Raw genomic sequence first — 6,968 nt, 5'->3', positions numbered from 1 at the left:
TGCTTTTGGCATAAGGTGATTCATAAACAAAAATGTTCTTGTTACTGTAGCACAGCCCCTATAGGTTCACTATGTCACTCTATAAAAAACAGTACACCTGGCTCTGTGGCATAATTTGACTTCTTGCTGAGTCATTACTTGTTCCCTCTATGCTGGAATAAAATTGAATCTTTGAATTGAATCCACAGTGCTGCTGGTCTTCTATTTTTATATTGATTTCTGGGGTTGCAGGCCCCTGCAGCGTGCACGTGAGTAAAGAAGGAAAGTGCTGGACAGTGTGATTGACTGTCTATAGTCACAGTGTCACCACACCATGTAGTCCTGTAGGGTCACTATGTCATTCTCTACAAAACAGCACACGTGGCGCAATGTATAGCGCATGGAATTCTAGCTTAGTTTCTAAATCATTCAAAGGATTTGGGTTTGACTCCCACCAGAGTCATGCTTATAGCAAATAAAATAATTCTTGTCACAGCCTCCCATAGTCACAATGTCACAACCCCTGTAGGGTCACTGTGCTACCCTATACAATATAGAGCATTGGACTTCTAGCTGAGTTTCTGAGACACTTCAAAGGTAGTGGGTTCGAGTCTAACCAGAGTTGTGCATTTTGCAAAAGGTGATTGATAAATAAAATATTTCTTGTCACAACACTATGTAGTCCTGTAGGGTCACTATGTCAGCCTATTCTGGACAGCACATGTGGCACAATGTATAGCGCATTGGACTACTAGCTGTGTTTCTGAGACATTCAATGGATTTTGGTTTGAGTCCCACCAGAGTCATGCTTTTGGCAAATAAAATACTTTTTGTCACAGCCTCCCATAGTCACAATGTCACAACCCCTGTAGGGTCACTATGTCACCCTATACAATATAGAGCACTGGATGTCTAGCTGAGTTTCTGAGATACTTTAAAGGTAGTGGGTTTGAGTCAAACCAGTGTTGTGCTTTTTGCACAAGGTGATTGATAAATAAAATGTTTCGTGTCACAGCCTCCTGTAGTCACAATGTCACAACCTCATGTAGTCACAATGGCACCCTATACAAAATAGCACACCTACAGGGTCACTATGACAGCCTATATAGATAAATGTCAACATGCTCTGCGTGCAATAAATAGTGCATTGGATGTCTAGCTACATTTTTAGAACATTCAAAGGTTGTGGGTTCGAGTCCCCCCAGAGTCATGCTTTTGGCATAAGGCGATTCATAAATAAAATGTTTTGTGTCACAGTAGCGCAGCCCCTGTAGGGTCGCTATGTCACCCTATAAAAAACAGCACACCTGGCTCTCTGGCGTAATTTCACTTCTTGCTGAGTTTCTAATACATTTAAAGTTAGAGCTTCGAGTCCCACCAGAATCGTGCTTTTGGCACCAGGTGATTGATAAATAAAATGTTTCTGGTCACAGCCTCCCATAGTCACAATGTCACAACCACTATAGGGTCACTATGTCACCCTATACAATATAGAGCATTGGACTTCTATCTGAGTTTCTGAGTCACTTCAAAGGTAGTGGGTTTGAGTTGAACCGGAGTTGTGGTTTTTGCACAAGGTGATTGATAAATAAAATGTTTCTTGTCACAGTCTCCTGTAGTCACAGTGTCACAACCTCATGTAGTCATTATACACCCTATACAAAACTACACGCTATGAGGATCACTATGTCAGCATATTCTGGAAAATAGTATTAGGCTCTGTGGCGCAATGGATAGCGCATTGGACTTCTAGCTATGTTTCTGAGACATTCAAAGGTTGTGGGTTCAAGTCCCACCAGAGTCGTGCTTTTGGCATAAGGTGATTCATAAACAAAAATGTTCTTGTCACTGTAGCACAGCCCCTATAGGTTCACTATGTCACTCTATAAAAAAACAGCACACCTGGCTCTGTGGCATAATTTGACTTCTTGCTGAGTCATTACTTGTTCCCTCTATGCTGGAATAAAATTGAATCTTTGAATTGAATCCACAGTGCTGCTGGTCTTCTATTTTTATATTGATTTCTGGGGTTGCAGGCCCCTGCAGCGTGCACGTGAGTAAAGAAGGAAAGTGCTGGACAGTGTGATTGACTGTCTATAGTCACAGTTTCACCACACCATGTAGTCCTGTAGGGTCACTATGTCATCCTCTACAAAACAGCACACGTGGCGCAATGTATAGCGCATGGAATTCTAGCTTAGTTTCTAAATCATTCAAAGGATTTTGGTTTCAGTCCCACCAGAGTCATGCTTATAGCAAATAAAATAATTCTTGTCACAGCCTCCCATCCCATAGTCACAATGTCACAACCCCTGTAGGGTCCCTATGTTTCCCTATACAACATAGAGCATTAGACTTCTAGCTGAGTTTCTGAGACACTTCAAAGGTAGTGGGTTCGAGTCTAACCAGAGTTGTGCATTTTGCAAAAGGTGATTGATAAATAAAATGTTTCTTGTCACAGTCTCCTGTAGTTACAGTGTCACAACCCCATGTAGTCACAATGGCACCTTATTCAAAATAGCACACCTAGAGAGTCACTATGACAGCCTATATAGATAAATGTCAACATGCTCTGCGTGCAATAAATAGTGCATTGGACTTCTAGCTATGTTTTTGAGACATTCAAAGGTTGTGTGTTTGAGTCCCACCAGAGTCGTGCTTTTGGCATAAGGCGATTCATAAATAAAATGTTTTGTGTCACAGTAGCGCAGCCCCTGTAGGGTCACTATGTCACCCTATAAAAAACAGCACACCTGGCTCTCTCGCGTAATTTAACTTCTCGCTGAGTTTCTAATACATTTAAACTTAGGGCTTCGAGTCCCACCAGAATAGTGCTTTTGGCACCAGGTGATTGATAAATAAAATGTTTCTTGTCACAGCATCCTGTAGTCACAGTATCACAACACTATGTAGTCCTGTAGGGTCACTATGTCACTATATTCTAAACAGCACAAATGGCACAATGTATAGCGCATTGGACTTGTAGCTGTGTTTCTGAGACATTCAAATGATTTTGGTTTGAGTCCCACCAGAGTCATGCTTTGGTCAAATAAAATATTTATTGTCCCAGCCTCCTGTAGTCACAATGCCACAACCTCTATAAGGTCATTATGTCACCTTATACAAAATAGAGCACTGGACTTCTAGCTGAGTTTCTGAGACACTTTAAATGTAGTGAGTTTGAGTTGAACCAGAGTTGTGCTTTTTGCACAAGGTGATTGATAAATAAAATGTTTCTTGTCATAGTCTCCTGTAGCAAATGTATAAACCTCAGCGCTGGGGTTAGACCCACAAAGCAGCTGTGTATATATAAGGAATCCCTTACTCCTTAGTATGCAAATAGTAGAACAGATTAACTACACTGACTGCAGGCAAGTAGTAGGACACAGCTGCGCTATCACACAGATAGCTGAATGTGTGCAGTAATTAGAATGGGTTAAAATAATTTAGTTAGATTTAATATATTGATTAAATTTCATAAAAATAACAAATAACATAAATTAAAACTTCAAATATGAAGAAACATCGATAAGATTCTAACAATGCATAACAGTTAATGACATTTCATAGTTGTAAAACAAAATAAAAATCACAGCAAACAAAAAATGCAGCAAATAAAAGCAAGCGTATGACTAAAACACCCCATGAAAAATGTCTCTCAATACGCTAGAAAGTCTTTTGAGCATATAGAGTCTTTCAAGCAAATTAGCAAAGTGTGGGTGCTGTTAAAGCGAATTTTCTTCAAGCAAGCTTCAATCAGGTCGGTAGCGAAAGCAGCACAAAGCTAAATGGTTTGGGCGAGAAGAAGGATAGAGACATCCTTTTAAACAGCAAGTACAGTTAGTTGGCAAGATGTACACTTTTACTTACACCGGGTGCCGATGATTAGTCTCCAAGGGTTCTTTCGAAAAACCACTCGTCTCTCAGGCGCCTCCTATCCAATCAGGGAGGATTATCCGTCAGTGTAATCGAGCTCCAGGAACTCTCACGCCGCCAGACTTGTGGGGCTACGGAAGCCCAAGAGGGACACAGTATAGAGCAACACGTTTCGGCTTTGCACAGCCTTTCTCAAGCTTGATACCGATGTGTTCATAGTTAGTATATTTATAAGCTTCTCTTAAAGTGATAGTTCCAAAAATTATGATACTATTGGCTATACATATAAGGGACACCAACAGTATAGTACAAGTGCAAATGTTTACAACAATTTCAATACAATTCATAAATAGTTAAAAAACAATCCAAGTATTAAACACAAAATTAAAATGCAATAAATAAATAGTTAAAAAAAAGAATATTTGGGTATAGTGCAAAATAGCATAAATACTTCGATCTATGCAATAAATTTTAACTGGATAGAAGCTGGTAAAAATAGCGATTTCAATCGTTGGTGCTATTTCTAATGTTGGGGGTTCTTTTATATCCTAATACTACATATCCTTGTATTACAGGGATAGATATTTTAGTTAGTGAAGGGCAAAACAGAATCTTTAGGAATTCCTGATGAATATTTTGTTTCCAGAGACTTACAGAAAGTGAATGATAAACTTATACCAACACTATATATATCTAGGGGCTCATATAGTTTTTGATAACTCTGTTGGCAATAGATTAATAAATTAATAAATTAATAGATGACCTAAAGATCTAATACCAAATAATAACACAGGACTGAGTGTTTCGTATATACATATAAGTTATAATTAGGGGATATTATTAAAATGTATAAAATTTATAGAAAGAGGAGTTTATATCCGTTATGGTTGATGTTTGTAGACTACAAACATAAAAAATAACGGATATAAACTCCTCTTTCTATAAATTTTAATAATATCCCCTAATTATAACTTATATGTATATACGAAACACTCAGTCCTGTGTTATTATTTGGTATTAGATCTTTAGGTCATCTATTAATTTATTAATTTATTAATCTATTGCCAACAGAGTTATCAAAAACTATATGAGCCCCTAGATATATATAGTGTTGGTATAAGTTTATCATTCACTTTCTGTAAGTCTCTGGAAACAAAATATTCATCAGGAATTCCTAAAGATTCTGTTTTGCCCTTCACTAACTAAAATATCTATCCCTGTAATACAAGGATATGTAGTATTAGGATATAAAAGAACCCCCAACATTAGAAATAGCACCAACGATTGAAATCGCTATTTTTACCAGCTTCTATCCAGTTAAAATTTATTGCATAGATCAAAGTATTTATGCTAATTTGCACTATACCCAAATATTCTTTTTTTAACTATTTATTTATTGCATTTTAATTTTGTGTTTAATACTCGGATTGTTTTTTTAACTATTTATGAATTGTATTGAAATTGTTGTAAACATTTGCACTTGTACTATACTGTTGGTGTCCCTTATATGTATAGCCAATAGTATCGTAATTTTTGAAACTATCACTTTAAGAGAAGCTTATAAATATACTAACTGTGAACACATCAGTATCGAGCTTGAGAAAGGCTGTGCAAAGCCGAAATGCGTTGCTCTGTACTGTGTCCCTCTTGGGCTTCCGTAGCCCCACAAGTCTGACGGCGTGAGAGTTCTTGGAGATCGATTACACTGACGGATAATCCTCCCTGATTGGTTAGGAGGCGCCTGAGAGACGAGCGGTTTTTCGAAAGAACCCTTGGAGACTAATCATTGGCACCCGGTGTAAGTAAAAACATAATTTATGTAAGAACTTACCTGATAAATTCATTTCTTTCATATTAACAAGAGTCCATGAGCTAGTGACGTATGGGATATACATTCCTACCAGGAGGGGCAAAGTTTCCCAAACCTTAAAATGCCTATAAATACACCCCTCACCACACCCACAAATCAGTTTAACGAATAGCCAAGAAGTGGGGTGATAAGAAAAAGTGCGAAGCATATAAAATAAGGAATTGGAATAATTGTGCTTTATACAAAAAAATCATAACCACCACAAAAAAGGGTGGGCCTCATGGACTCTTGTTAATATGAAAGAAATGAATTTATCAGGTAAGTTCTTACATAAATTATGTTTTCTTTCATGTAATTAACAAGAGTCCATGAGCTAGTGACGTATGGGATAATGACTACCCAAGATGTGGATCTTTCCACACAAGAGTCACTAGAGAGGGAGGGATAAAATAAAGACAGCCAATTCCTGCTGAAAATAATCCACACCCAAAATAAAGTTTAACAAAAAACATAAGCAGAAGATTCAAACTGAAACCGCTGCCTGAAGAACTTTTCTACCAAAAACTGCTTCAGAAGAAGAAAATACATCAAAATGGTAGAATTTAGTAAAAGTATGCAAAGAAGACCAAGTTGCTGCTTTGCAGATCTGGTCAACCGAAGCTTCATTCCTAAACGCCCAGGAAGTAGATACTAACCTAGTAGAATGAGCTGTAATTCTTTGAGGCGGAGTTTTACCCGACTCAACATAGGCAAGATGAATTAAAGATTTCAACCAAGATGCCAAAGAAATGGCAGAAGCTTTCTGGCCTTTCCTAGAACCAGAAAAGATAACAAATAGACTAGAAGTCTTACGGAAAGATTTCGTAGCTTCAACATAATATTTCAAAGCTCTAACAACATCCAAAGAATGCAATGATTTCTCCTTAGAATTCTTAGGATTAGGACATAATGAAGGAACCACAATTTCTCTACTAATGTTGTTGGAATTCACAACTTTAGGTAAAAATTCAAAAGAAGTTCGCAACACCGCCTTATCCTGATGAAAAATCAGAAAAGGAGACTCACACGAAAGAGCAGATAATTCAGAAACTCTTCTAGCAGAAGAGATGGCCAAAAGGAACAAAACTTTCCAAGAAAGTAATTTAATGTCCAATGAATGCATAGGTTCAAACGGAGGAGCTTGAAGAGCTCCCAGAACCAAATTCAAACTCCAAGGAGGAGAAATTGACTTAATGACAGGTTTTATACGAACCAAAGCTTGCACAAAACAATGAATATCAGGAAGAATAGCAATCTTTCTGTG

At 37.7% G+C, this 6,968-nt stretch overlaps 1 non-coding gene across 1 annotated transcript; it reads left to right on the top strand.

The window, feature by feature from the left end:
- The first annotated feature begins 1,694 nt into the window (after window positions 1-1,694).
- Window positions 1,695-1,783, top strand: TRNAR-UCU (transfer RNA arginine (anticodon UCU)). The gene is given in 2 exon segments: window positions 1,695-1,731; window positions 1,748-1,783. It is a non-coding gene; the product is annotated as a tRNA-Arg (tRNA).
- Window positions 1,784-6,968: the final 5,185 nt, after the last annotated feature.

The sequence above is a fragment of the Bombina bombina genome, unplaced genomic scaffold (genome assembly GCF_027579735.1).
Source record: "Bombina bombina isolate aBomBom1 unplaced genomic scaffold, aBomBom1.pri scaffold_989, whole genome shotgun sequence".
Lineage (NCBI taxonomy): Eukaryota > Metazoa > Chordata > Amphibia > Anura > Bombinatoridae > Bombina > Bombina bombina.
Note: the sequence above shows the minus strand (reverse complement) of the source record. Positions and strands in the feature narration are given on the sequence as shown.